Source organism: Rattus norvegicus, chromosome 2 (assembly GCF_036323735.1).
Source record: "Rattus norvegicus strain BN/NHsdMcwi chromosome 2, GRCr8, whole genome shotgun sequence".
Taxonomy (NCBI): Eukaryota; Metazoa; Chordata; class Mammalia; order Rodentia; family Muridae; genus Rattus; species Rattus norvegicus.
The window spans coordinates 42,785,121-42,800,032 of NC_086020.1; the positions used below are offsets into that span (position 1 = coordinate 42,785,121).

Consider the following 14,912-nt stretch of genomic DNA (forward strand, 5'->3'; position numbering starts at 1 on the left):
GAATTACAGAAAAGAAAATGATGATAGCATAAGAAGTTTTCATGTACTCCACTCCTGTTTTCTACTTTTTTTAATTGAAAATTTTATATGTGCATATAAAAGATTTTATGTAATTCATACCCTACACCCTCCCTTATCTCTTACCAGCACTTTTCTCCACTCTTCTATAGGACATATGCTCTCTTTAACACACACATGTGCATGAGCACTCACAAGCATGCATGCGCACTAAGCTTACTTAGTGAATATATGTGTGTGTGTGTGTGTGTGTGTGTGTGTGTGTGTGTGTGTGTGTGTGTGTGTGTAAGACCATCCACTAAAGCATGGAAAGCACTAGTAGCATTTCAGAGGCCAAATCCCTTAAAATAAAAACTTCCCTTCTCTTCTCCAGCAGCCATCAATCATCAGTGGTTTCTCAGCTAGGGTTGGGACTTCTTAAATCCCCCTGCCATTCATGCTAGGATATTGACTAGCTTGTTCTTCTGCAGATCTTGTTAACACCTTATAGGAGTATATGATTTTTATAGTTAATACACCAATTATTACTAATTTAATTTGTAGATTAAATTAACCAGTTAACAGATTACTAACTAAAATTCATAATTATCTATCAAGCCAGCTTAACTGAACATTCATGTTCTAGCCTACAGTCCAATACAGGACGTCATTTTTTATATCTATTATTTATCTCATCCTTAAAATCCTTTGGCTTATAGCAGTTTCTCAGACTTTCCTTGTTTTTAATGATATTGAAATTTTGTAGGAATCTTATTCAAGCTTTTGAAGAAAACAATCAAATTGGGTTTTCTGATAGATGGGGCTGTGTCTGTGAGGGCAGAAGTTAATACTTCCATGAGCCTTATTGTTTATTACTTCCGATCTTAACCTGAGGTAGAGGTAATATGGGTCAAAATAAACTTATTTTCTCTCCTATTTCTTTTTATTTTCATATGTATGGAAGGCACTAAGAACAACCGTGCTCAAGTACCAATTAGATATATGTCAGCCCTTTGAAAAATATCTACGTAAAATATTTGGAATATTCTATACAAAATTTACCCATTTTCTATTAAATTAGATTAATTTCATTATTTATCTAGTTGTTTGTGTCAACCAGAGAGACCTCATAGATATTTCTTTTGAACCTTGTTTTGGGAACATAATCTGATAGTGCTTATTTCTTGTGTTACTCACATTATTCTTCCTTTGGCCTTGGGAACTGTGCTTGTTCATCTAAATTGTCTACTTGATCAGTTGAGAAAGCCGAGAATAACAGAGAAACACATCTTTGAGGATGTCTGTGTGGGATTTCCAGAAAGGATCATCTAACGGGGAAATCCCACCCTGTACCCACAGAACACTGTGCAATATATGCTGACATCCTTGTGGAAAATAAGGGTAAATCCTGTTCATTCTGGAACTCTTTTGTTTCCTGGATGCCGTGAAGTCTGCTAGGATCCACCAAGCCCTGACCACCATAGTGGCCCAAATCCATTGAACTCATGATCTCCAGTGAAGTAATTCTTTTTCTCAGAGACATATCACAGCAACACACTCTTTTAACTGTTTACTTGTTTTTTCAACAAGTCTGGATTGATTTCATTGTTATTGTCATTATTGTAGTGCAGTTGCCTTCTGGTTTTGTTTGTTTGTTTGTTTTTCCTTTTTTGTATTTGGAACCCTTCCTTATTTTCTGGTATCGTAAGTTTCTTGAAAATTATCACAGTTAATATTCTTTGATAACCCAGATTCAACCATTTCTTCAACAAGCTCTGGTTCCTTTTTCCGAAAAATAATATGAAAATCCAAGGTTAGAATGTATGATCTTTCTGTAGAGATGTCATTACTTCTAGTCTTTCTCCACTGACAGTAGGGGAAAACATGCCTGCCTCCTAATACATCTGTACATATGTATTTCTGAAATACTTGTATGTGTAACCATATGCACACAAAGATGGCTGGGTGAATAAATGGATGGAAAGAAGAATGTAAGAATGCTATATGGTTAGGCAGACAGATAACCATGATTTCATACTAAAATTTCTATCTTTAATTCATTACTGCATTCATAATAAATTAAAGTAATTTATTAGTTACTCTAATCCATTAGATACTTTAATCTATTGTTTGTTACTTGCAACCTAGCCAACACATGAGAAAAACAGTATGGATAATATTTCCTGCTTTTCTTGTACAATTGTTCAATTCCACTCATCTTACTGATTTTGAAGTATGTAAATAAAACATGAACCTTTCTCCCAACTTTGAAAAAAGCCAAGGAAATTCTCTTTAAAAAATGATTTCTACATTGTAATTTCAACTAACTTACAATATATTTCATTGTCAGATATTTTTCCTGTGCATTAATATTAGTAGTACAATCAACTTGGTGCTGTTCACAAAAAGGTTGCAAAACATGGGAAGTTTTAGATATTCTATGATTAAGTTTCCTGGTGGCCTTCATCTCTTTCTTCTGTTCATCATAGTCTTCATGTGACAACCATTAATCTATTAGATGAAACTAGTTTGATGTTTTGTGTCTAAATATCTGTTGCTTTTGGAAGGATTATGAACCACTGCGGGTTGATCATCTCTTGCTGGTAGCTCCCGGAGAGAAGTACCTTATAGGATGTAGCCGGAGCAATTCCTTGTTGCCCGTGCTTTCAAGTACGAGCATTCTTTGATCCCAAAGGGAAATAGGACTTGGTTTCAGACATTAAAAATAACTGTTTTTGAGCTGCCCGCATGGTTAAGAGCACTCTGAAGAATAGATTTTATTTTTCATTTAATTCAAAATAAGAACCCATATTTTCAAAGAATGTCATAAGGAAAACAAGGTAAGACCTTGCACAAAATGGTTAATATGCCTATAATTTGCATTTAGTATCTTGTTAAGCTGAAAGTTAACACTGGAGTTACATTGTAATATATGTAGCAGAGGACTCTGGGACACATTTATTTTGCCTTGGGTTATGACAAAAGTACATGTCAAAGTAGTGCCTTTGTTTGTGGTCTAAGATTTTAGATGGAGAAAAGGAAAAAAAGATCCTTTCTTTACACAGAGGAGAAATGTGATGGGAGCATAATTCTTGAGGGATGCAAATTGGGAAGTAAAATAAGTTGGCCTCTGGCATCGTCTTTGGTTGCTGCTCCTCCAGCCTTTCGCCACGTCCTGACAGTGTACTCCCCTTCTGCAACATGTTCTCTCTACTCGCCATTCACTTGGGAACACTGAGGGTGAAAGGGTTGTGAAAAATCAGACATGGTCGGTGACCTTATGAAATTTATAATCAAATGGGACCTGCAAGCATTTATCAAATGTATTCCCCTCTCTCATCCTCTCATCCTCCTTTCATCTCCCTTCCTTCCTCTTTTGTTTCCTTCTTTTCCCTGTGTAATGGGTCTAGAAGCAATAGGAGAGTTAAACACAGAGTTTATCCTAAGAGGGGATGAACATTTGTCCTGTTCAGGGAGATCCAGAATGTCTTTCTGTAGAAGGATTGTTTGAGCTGTGAATTGAAAGATCAATAAGAATTAACTAGGGAAAGAACAAGAGAGAGAACTGTATGTGATGAACAAACCATTGCCAGAAGAGCCAGTCCTGGGCTACCACACAGTAGGGGGATGATGCTCAAAAGAGGCATTAAGATACCACACTGAAGATCCTTTCAGAAGTCAGAGCCAGTGGGTAACCATTGCATTTCCAACATAAAGTGTTCATTTCCCAGCCAAGCTTCTTCTTCTTTTTTTTTTTTTTTATTTTCAGAGTACAACTTCTTTTACTCATATTGTCAAATACACAAACAGAGCTTGGATACTTTGTCATGTCCACCTTGGTGCCACTGCTTAAATTCAAAATGAACTGGTACATGAAATTATATCAGCCCATTTTGCTTCCTTTTCTCAGGATGGAAATCCCTAGATTAGAGCATGTTACCTTCCTTATGACTTGGGATAAGTCTTTTTTTTAAATCTTTATTAACTTAAGTATTTCTTATTTACATTTCGATTGTTATCCCCTTTCCCAGTTTCTGGGCCAACATCCCCCTAACCCCTCCCTCTCCCCTTCTCTATGGGTCTTCCCCTCCCCATACTCCCCCCATTACCGCCCTCCCCTCAACAATCACGTTCACTGGGGGTTCAATCTTGCCTGGCCAAGCTTCTAACACCTCCATTTCCCACATTTCTTAGGAAAAAACATTCTGGCTAGGAGGAGTATGGTTTATTAATCTCTTTAATGTACATCTGTGTATGTGTGCATTTATAATTTTGTATAAAATCTGAATTTTATATTTTATTTTCCAATCGTTTGTGATCTCTGTTCCTTCCTTCCTTCCCACACTTCCCTGCTCTGCTGGTGATCACTCACTTCTCCATGAACGATGTCTCTATTTTTCAATTCTGAAGTGGAGAAAGTGTTCCAGCATGTGGAAAGGAGCAATGTGACAGAGAGTAGGAGAAAAACAGTAGGAGGGACAGCAGCAATCCTCCAAGCACCCATCATGTCTTCTAAGGCATCACTTTTTTTTTCAGTTGCTTTCTTTTTTTTTTTTATTAACTTGAGTATTTCTTATATAAGGCATCACTTTTACGTCATCCCTTTGCCACCTTTCCTGGGAGCTGAGGAGAAATTCAAGCTTTTTTGCCTGTCATTAGACTTCAATTTCTCATCTGAGATCCTTGGGGTAACTCTCTAAACAGTCTCTGGGCCTCTAGGGCTTCATCCAAGCCCACTCTACTCTCTCTTCTGTGATGCCTCTCTAAGGAAAAGCTGTTCTGTTCTCCAGCACATCGCTCCGCATTTTTACCTTGTGACTCCGCGACCTTGTGTGCTGCCCATTAATTTCTCTCTATTCAGGGGATGTGTTTTGCAATCCTTTAAATATGTTACCCTACCTCTTTACCATAGTTTAGCATTCTGTTCCTTCCTTCAGTGTTTGTTGTGATTCTCTAGAATGATGATTGTAGGCTTAGACTTTCCACAACCTACTTTAATAAATGTTCTTAAATGCGTTTACCTCCCTTCTAGGCTACTACCCACCAGAGGTAGTGAGGAAGAAAGGCTAATAGGGCAAAAGAGGGTTGTGGACCTGTTTAGAAACAGTTCTTTTGGGTGATCCCAATCTTTGTTGTCTGAATATTGGCAGTTCAGTTCATACAGATCAGCAGCAATAGCTCAGTCCATTCACAAACACCATTCACGAATCAGCAACAACAGTTCAATCCAGAAGAAACCTCAAGGCTCTGCCAAATGGACAGAGTACATGGAAGTGGCAAGAAGGTGCCTTGATATCACCAGAAATTCTTTAGTGCAATTCTCTCTACAAAGTCATGACAAATGATGATCAGCAAAGCAAGGCAAACAAATGCCATAGTGTTGTTAGCACAGCCCAGGATCAGCAAAACCCAACAAAGACCAGCAAAGCGTGACAAGGTTAACCAGTGACACAGCATAGTCCACTGTCTGTTGGGTTATACTTACACTCTTTCCAAATGTTACATTTTCTCTGAAGCATCTGTTCTCCAAAATATCACATGACCCTTTTCCAGACACTTGCCAGAAAAAAAACCAACATGTTTCTGTTCTCAGCAAAACAACCTTCCATGTATCTGCCTCAGCAAAACATCCTCTTATAAGACAGTTTCCAGAAAAACATCACATGACACAATTGAGTCTCCAAAGAAACCAGAAATGCCCACTTCAGATGGTGGCTGATATTTGCTGGATTTTCCTCAAAAGAATAAGTTTAAAGGGGCTTCCTTTCAACCTCATTTGTTATACAATGCTAGATTAGAGCCTGCCAGTCACTTGGCATTTGATATATGTTTCTTGGATAAATGCATAAATCTTCATTCTTATTTCCCTTTCAGTCACATATTTCTTATTCTCTTGTGATTATATGGAGAAGCAGAGCTCTGGGCCAGGCCATCTCACCACAAATACAACAGGTTTAGCTTCTTCGCATATCTCTAGTGTTCTTATATCATGGGTTTAAACAAAACCCTGAATACAGACTGCAGGACAACTCCTTTGTGACCCTCTGTGACCAGCCACAGATGTTGTTCTCTTTCTTGCAAATGCAGGCCAGACACTTCCTCTAACAGGTCAGCTTGAGCTGACAGAAGCGGTAGTTCTGACGTTTACAAGTTCAGAACTTTCACATGCTGTTTGTCTCATCCAATTTTTTTCTTTCCTTCTCACCCCAAATGGATAAATAACAAAGACATAAAAGTGTTTACCTTATGTTAGTTACTATCCTCAATCTTTGACAACACCTTTAACATACCTTAGACTTCTGTCTTTGCCGGTATGGAAGCTGATGAGCAATGAACTAACTAGTTAGGTTCTCATTTGTGTTGTGTGTCAGAGCTCAGATTTAAGTCCAGACTCCTCTGTAGATGAAGCTCATATATACTGCTATGCCCCCCCTTTCTTCATATCCAGCTTAACTCTCTGTGTCTTATATTCTTTGATCAGATGATAGATGCCTTTTTTAACAACCATGGATTTCTTGGCATTCATTTGTCATTCATTCTTTAATATATTAATTTTTTTCATGTATATAATTGGTTGTTCCTTCTGGAAGCAAAAAGTGCTTTGCGATCTCCTCTCCAAGGAGGGTATAGTATGGTCAAGAGCCAGGTTATGGAGTTGGACATTTTACCTTTCCATTCTGGTTCTTTTCTTTAATATCTGCGTTGACTTGGTCAAGTTTTTTCTGTGCCTTCTTGTCTCATCTGTACAATAGAGTAGCCGAAAATACTACCTCAGAAGGCCGCTGTGAAGATGGAATGAGGTAATGTCCAAAATGTACTTATAACCATGTCTGGTACAAAATGACCATCCAGTAAACATCACTTATTCTTCCATAGCCTGAAGGGTCTTTCCACCCACATGATGTTCCTTAGTCTCAGCTGAATGGCTGTTATCATTTTGTGGGCCAGTGTGACTGCAGGAAATCACAGTCTTGCTTGAGAGTTATGTTAACTGGCACAGGCTTGCTTCCCGTTTTTCTTGCCATTCCACTCCTCAGGAACTGAAATGTTGTGAAACCTTTTTCCACCCTGATTTCTTTGAAGCTGAAATCCCTCTGGGGTTGTTGGCCAGTGCTTTGCAGGGTAACCCATCTTTTCTGTCATTGGGCCTGCTGAGATCATCTGTTGAGTAGTATGTGTAACATCTGTCCTCATCCCACCAAAACCCCTGCCTCAGAGACCAGGCTATCCCCAGAGGGTTTGGGCTAACTTGGAACCTTGTGGCAACACAGTTTGAGATTAGCAAGCTAATGACCCCCTTTTCCATATTTGGAAGCTGAAGAAAATACATGTGAAATTTACCAGTAGTTAGTCACCACTGAGAAAGAAACCAGAAGCTCCTAGCCTTGTCAACATTTTTGATTGTACAAAGTGGTTAAGCCATGTATAAAATATCACACAATGAGGTAGCCTGCCACACTGAGAATTTAACTCTGTAGAGATAGAGTGACCATGCGAGAAAGTGAGATAGGATATGGGTTTTCTTTCTCTCTTTAGTACTCAGAAAATAGAAATTAAAACACTTTCCTAGGGGGCCAACAACGGTAATTTCATGCTATGGTTCTGATTTTGTAAATATTGCTATGTTTTCTAAAACTAAAATTGTACTTTAAATAATGGTGAGTGAGGGAAAGGAGGCAGCTCTGAGTTGTTTTTAAAAACTGGCTATTACTCTAATGATTACTAACCCTGCGGCTTATTTGGAAATGAGTTCCTAGCCACCATATCTTCATTTGTCTTCTAATTTTCATGTAATTTGAAAGGGTTAGGCAACTTTCCCGGGGGAACATCCTGCGCACATCCCAGAGGACTGGCTACAGTCCTCTGATTTTACAGGCAAATTTCACCTTGTCACCTCAGGCTGTTTCTTCCTCCACAGCTCTTGTTTTGAAAGCGCCATGTTGGCGTGTTGTACGGATACGAACTTTTCCTCCTCTGAGACCCACTCCATGTAAAACTTTAAATAACTGATTATGATTTTTACAAGCATGCAAAGCAGCAGATTTTTCACTCTGAAAGTCATATGAAATCTTTGCTGGAAAAGGCCGAAAAACACACCCAACAAATGACCACTCGATGAATTCACTCATTTACTAAGTAGATTTTTAGATCTAGCCTGACACAAGCTAGCTTCTGACTTGCTTTCCATTCTGCCATTATTCCAACGCAGCAGTTAGAGAGAAAAAAAGCAGATACGAGGGACAGGCAACGAGCAAGCCAACAGCCAGGGCTCACAGAGAATAGACGGACAAGCATGCACAAGTGTTTGCTCTTGACTTAACATGTTTATTATTTCAAGATGTTGTGATATTGATCCATGTTGTGGATAAATGCTTTGGTTCTAAAAACCAAAGAAATACATAAACCAAAGCTGTATTAATGTTGGTTCCCAACATTACGTGCTTTCATACTTGGAGCAGGTCAGCAGCCCTAGGAAGAAACATCATTGTCTGAATTGAATGTACCCGAAATTGTAAGTCAGAGCTCATGGCTTCTTAATCTAAGTCTATCCTCACTTCCTGGGTGGCTCTAGTAGTGGGAGTGGGTAAGGCTATGACTATTGAACAAGCTAAATCCTAGTGTCAATCTGAGAATTTTCAGGCCAGCTCCATGGGATTGCTTTAGAGCACTGGGTCTTAGACCTTCTAATGCTGTAACCCTTTAATACAGTTCCTCATGATCTTGTGACCCCCCCAGCCATAAAATTATCTTTGTTGCTACTTCATAACTATAATTTTGCTACTGTTATGAATCCTCCTATAAATATTTGATATGCGGGATATTAGAAATGCAACCCCTGGGATGGGGTCGTTTGAGAACCTCTGCTTTAGAGGAGCACAATCATATTAACCACAGGCTCCTACAGTGTTCATGATAGAAGAAATGGATAGAGTTCAAGTAGTATACTCCAGATATTCCATCCAGAAAACGGAATGGTGTTTGTTTGTTTGTTTGTGTTTGTTTTTCGAATCAGTGCAAGTTGGTTTTGCCCAGGTACCAGAAGGGAAATTCTTCTGTGGGGTCAGAAGAAGAAAACTGTAAATGGCTGAACTGTTGAAATGTCTGTTACAATTTTAGGTGAGGGCCACGGCAATATCTTACCCTGTCTTAAAATACTTTCTGCTATTGTTTTAAAGTAAATTTTTAAAATGGTGTGTTTCCGTGTGACATTTTCACGTTTGTTTCATATGCTGCTCCTATCCACCCCACCCTACCCCACTCCCCAACATTACAGTCTCTTATGATTCCTTCAGAAGCTTCCCAGAGCCTTAAAGACACAAACCCTTTAGCAAGACGGTTTGTCTTTCAGGTTACCCACCTGTCTCTTACTACTTTCTGTTCTGATCGCCATTTCTCATGAAATTCCAAGAACAAGGGTCACATTGTTCCTTGTCACCTGCTTGCTTTCCTGTACTTTGCATTGCAAGCTTCATCTATCCAGATCCCTCAAACATGGTTAGCCTCATCTGTTGTTTCCCTTGGCAATTTCTCTGTATGTTATCCGACCCTGTATTCAGACGCCCCCTCCAAGCATCTTGAGCTTCCTATACAATCTTTAAGATGGTTCTAACTTCATTACAATAAGCTGCTTATGTATGCCTAGCCCACTAAGGAAACACTAAGAACAAGAATGAAATGACCACTATGATTTCACCAGAAAGCTAACCCAGAAGAAGGGCTCGATGTGATCCTGTCGAATTAGTGAATGAGTTGGCCATGTCTTATCCACCTGGTTGTTCACATTCTTCAGTGAAGTATGCTTTTCCTACTGCTCTTCCAGAGTAGGTACACAACTGACTGACCTGTAGGAAGAGTTTTCTGTTATTTTTTTCTTGAAAATTTATAGAATTACTATATGTAAAAATGCAGAATTCCTCCTGAATCATACCTGAGGAGGGTTTTCATGGTTTTGTTAAACTTTTATGCTTCTGGAGAGTGTCCAAGGCTGCCTCTGTGCCTCAGAACTCTTCCAAATAATGTGCCATGTCTTTCACCTTGAGCCTAGTAAAGTCTTAAAATTGCAGCAATATCGAGTAATATTTTTGAAGGGTAACGTGTCTCTCTATTTTAATGTAAATTATCTTCATGAGCTTTGCTTTAAGAAATTCAAAATTTGGGGATGTGAGCAAGCTTTAAAGAACATGTCTGATCCTCTGTCATCAGTCAGTAAAACAACAAAAACCTCCTCCTGAGAAGAACACGTCCTGAGTGCCGCGAGCAACTTCTCAAAGTTTCTAGAATGTTCGTAGAAAACCTTCTCATTTCCTCTTATCCAAATACCTGTGGAGTGTATTTTGGCAAATTATTCACTATTGTGAGAATGGCCTTAATTCTAGGTGGCTTTCTTACTGGACAACTGTGTGCAAAAGAAGCAGCTCATTCACTGTCTATCTCCAGTTCTTTTCCCAAGATGCTATTCCAGGTTCATGTGCTTTGAAGTCAATTGCATGAAATGGCTCCAAAATAAGCCTTTGAATGTTTTCTATTAATTTCTTTAAACAAAGTTTACATATTAAATGGCATGATCTTTTTGTGTCATAACATTAACAATATTCCTATTAGTTACATATACCCACAGGACCATATTACAGGGAACCATGCAGTGATTTATACAATATAATATAAAGAATATAAAGAATTATATTAGCTTATATTAGTTTTCTTTTTATTAAAAAAGTCACTGGGCCCAAATAGTGAAATTGTTTTACACTGATATTTTAAGTATACTAAAGTATTAAATAAAATAAAGTATGGGCCATGTGAGGAAATTGATATGCTTTATTAGTAGCTAATTGTTTACCATGTGAAGTGGTCAATGTCCAGTAAGATACTCATTGTCACAGAGTAGGGAGTCATGGTTTGATTGCAGTATGAATATCTCTAGTGCCTGCTCGTCTCTCACCACCTGTTGTCACCAGTCAAGGTTCTACTCACCTGACCCACATGGGTCATTGATTCTTCTCACATTGCATGCTGTAAAGAGTCATGGCTTTTAGCTCCCTGAAGTTTGTTGTCACCTCCATGCAATAACTGCCTTAGCAGAGAAATGAGGAAAGACTTCGTTAGCTATTTCTCTAGAGCTCTACCTTCCAGATGAACCTGAGTAAGTACCAGCCTAGGGTTATATTGTATGCAAATTTTAACCCTTCTGTCTATAACTTTGAAACCTGCCTTCTAAAAATAAAACTTATTTTTCCTCACATTGTCAGCATTGACTCCTCTTTTATACATCTTTGCCTTGAATGACACAATCTTCGAGGATTAAAAATGCATTTTCCCTAGTGTATTTATATCAAAATGAGAAAACGATATGATTTCCTTGGGGATCTACATGCCCCACTTCCTTCAAGCCTTCACCTCTTGATGCCACAATGTAGCTGTGAATGCTTTACGGATGTATGTGCAACCATGTGCAGTGTATATGCTCTTGTGATCAGAGGCTAAAGCAGGACTTCAGGTACCCTGCCCCATCACTCTCTGCCTTACTCCCTTGAGACACGGTCTCTTTATGAACTGCTGCTATGCTACTGACCAGCAAGCCCAGTATACACAACCATGCCCAGCTCTTTTGATGGATATGCTAGAAAGTTGAATTCAGATCTTCCTGTATGGTGATGGTTCTTATCAACAGAACCAACTCTTCAGGTCCCAAGGTAGCATTTTCTAATTATCAGTCAAGAGCTATAGTCTCCGTTCCTAATTCCCATCCTCCTTTTATCCAAAAGGATACATTATTCTCTGTTTTATTTGGTTGTTTTAAATATAATTTACCAGTTAATCTTGTTCAGTATGCATCAATTTATCCTTCCATATAGAATAATACTAAGTACACAAGAAAGGGAGTTTAGTGTGCTTTGTTTTCTGTTGTGTCATCAGAAGTCAGATTATCACTTACTGTATAGTAGATGAACAATAAAGATTTGCAAGAGGACAAATGGAAAAGTGGTCAGCAGTAAATCTGGAGCATTGGTTTAGTAGTACTGTGAAAGAATATGGTTCCTCTGCAACCCCATGTGTTCTTACCAGAGCCACCAACATCAACCAGTATTAAGGAAACACACTTTGTGTTGTGTTTACAGCTGGAAAAGGTGGACCCAGGTGTTGCTGGGTACTTTTCTTCTGTAGATTCTCATTTTGCCTGGCACTTTCAAGGGCTTTTTGGTTTACACTTCCCTCCTTGTATCTGACTTCATCTGCAGATATAGCACCACCGGCTATGTTTAGCTTTGTGTGGTTTCAGTGTTTATTTTCTATATTTCCACATTGCTATTTTAGCTTATTCTGTAATTAAATAAAATGCCTTGTTCTCTCAGTATAAAAGCAATGAGAAGAAGGACAGGGTTGCCTGTGCTGACTTGTGTAAACTGATGTTATCGTCTCAGGGGACCTAGATTAGTATATGGAAACCTAAAGACAGAAGCCCATCTGGGAAATATTTGACAAGTCATCCTTCTTTGAATTTCTGACAAAATCTTTAGTCTGTTTATATTTTCACAAGCTCTCAGACACTCGGAGATGGGAAGACTTGCTTGTAAAGATTCCAGAGCTCAAGAGGCCAACATGGCTAGGAACTAAAACTTGCCATCTGATATCATGGGAACAAATGTCTCCATGTGCAAGGGCTCAGATGGGGGTCATTTAAATTGCAAATTTATGCAAAACAAGACAATGTGGTATTTTAAATAGTTATTCCATAGCTAGAATCATATAAACAGTCTTATGGATAAAGGTAGAAACCACAGATGTACAAAGTTCAGTTCTAAAATAGTCCATGTTTTAGGAGAGATTTAGCAAAATATCTGTGGAGCGTCTGTTTACTTTGGGAGAGCCTAGAGGCATGGTGAACAAAGAGTGTCAGGTCAAAGACTTTCTACCAGCTTAAGTTCATTTATTTCAACACACTGCTCTCATGCTCTCTCTCATTTGGCAAAGCTTTATTAAAAAAAATAATCTAGAAGGCACCTCACGAGCTTTTGTTTATTAGAGATCTTTCAAATAAGCTAAAAATATAACTGTAGATTATTGTGTGTAGATGTGTCCCCTTGTGCTCCTAGCCTTCCTTCCTTCGTTCCTTTTTTCCTTCCTTCCTTCCTTCCTCCCTTCTCCCTTCCTTTCCTTTACCCTATTCCCTCCCCTTCTCTCATCATCCTTTCTTTCTTTCAGAGAGGATTTGTTTCATCCGATAAAAAGTACAAAGGAAATAAAGCCATTTTTTAAATGAGGAATTAGACAAAGAACAGTATAAAGAGGCATCTGTGGTCACGATAAGGACCAACAATCTTGAGTATGGATAGAGGACTGAGTTCAGGAAGGACTGTGCTGATGCTATTTCACAAAAGAAAGCTGGATCCTGACTGAAATAAAACTTGGGCCATGTGAAAGTCACTCATTGCTCTCTAGCCTTGGTTTCTCCACTCAAGAAGATATATACAGAATGTCATTGTCAAGAGTGATTATGCTGTGGTTAGCACAATGGGCACACCATACTCCCTGAAAATGGAGAGAATGATAGGTTTGAGGTGCCAAGTCAAATACGATCATTACACTCACATTGGAAATTAAAGAATAATTCTGCCTGTGTGGGTTTAGGGTACCCTTGTTCAGGTGTACTGGCTAGGCATAGACAGGAAAGTAAAGAAATGGCCTACATTTTGCATGTGATTATACAGAAAGCTGGTTTTTAAGTGTTGGTCCAGCTGTGTTTTGACATGAAGTGTAACTCTTCCACCTATAGCAGCAAAAAAAATGAGATTATCATAATCACGGTCTAATGAAGCACTCACTACACATCACATATGAGATAAGGCCAGGGTGCTTCATGAGGATGCTCTTATATAGGAATAAACATTAGGAGTCTGAAAGAAAGAGACATTGATTTGGACTAAATTACCATGTTGGACATTGGAAGAAGATCCACGCATGCATGTAACCACACATAGCTGACCTTTCTTGGTAAAGTGAGATTTGCCTCTGGCTTAGATGACTTGGTTGTTACATAGTGTTGCCGGTTAGGTTTTGTCCACTTGACACAAGAGAGGACCATCTGGAAGGAAACAGTTTGGAATTCAAAAACATCGCCATGCCAGGAACCTCATTTGTGTGAGCCCTAAACAAATGAGTGGAAAGAAATGCCCATGTACAACTTTCAACAACTGAGGATTTCATGTGACAAGGTCACCTTTAAGAAGAGCTTGACCTGTCATTGCGGGACAATCTTTGTTTTGACATTTCTAGACTTTTCTACAAATACATTTCCCTTTGCCCCAAATGTTTCGTCTTCTATTCTCCTGTCCTATGGGGGAAGTCTAGAATAGAAAGCTATTAGTCCATTGGCCATGTGTCCTTTGCTTTCCTTACATTCTCTTCATCATACTAAATTACTATGTTGAACAGAGAAGTAAGACCTGTGGCCCCACATGGCTAAAGTGACACTGTTGATGGGTATGGTTGTTCCACAGTGTGCTGGTTATATTTTTGCCCACTCCACACAAGCCAGGGCCATCTGGAACTTCAATTGATTAAATGCTTTCATCAGGCTTACCTGTAAACAAATTTGTGAGGCATTACCTTGATAAATGATTGATGTGAGAGGGCCCAGCCCACTGTGGGTGGTGTCACCCGAGGGCAACTAGTCCTGGGTTGTATAAGAAAGCTACGAAGAAGGAACTTCCCCCGTGGTTACTGCTTCAGTTCCTTCCCTGACTGCCTGTCATGATGGATTACAGCTATAAATGACCAAGACTATAGGATCCTCTTCTTACTCATAAGATGAACCCTCCCCTCCCCAAGTTGCTCTTGGTCATGGTGTTTATCACAGTGATGGAAACATAACTGTGACATAGGTAGGTTACCAAAGACAATTTCAATTGTGTTCT

At 38.9% G+C, this 14,912-nt stretch overlaps 1 protein-coding gene and 1 long non-coding RNA gene across 12 annotated transcripts in view; one reads left to right on the forward strand and one right to left on the reverse strand.

The window, feature by feature from the left end:
• Pde4d (phosphodiesterase 4D) overlaps positions 1–14,912 on the forward strand; it is a 1,514,231-nt gene that overhangs the window by 1,036,784 nt on the left and 462,535 nt on the right. The gene's annotated exons all lie outside the window — the stretch shown is intronic.
• Positions 8,248–14,912, reverse strand: part of LOC120101082 (uncharacterized) — a 31,029-nt gene continuing 24,364 nt past the window's right edge. For both annotated transcript variants that reach the window (XR_005501467.2, XR_005501465.2), the window contains 4 exons: positions 13,928–14,080; positions 10,972–11,067; positions 9,704–9,839; positions 8,248–8,466 (listed from right to left, as the gene is read on the reverse strand). This is a non-coding gene — a long non-coding RNA (uncharacterized LOC120101082). The remainder of the gene's footprint in view (positions 8,467–9,703; positions 9,840–10,971; positions 11,068–13,927; positions 14,081–14,912) is intronic.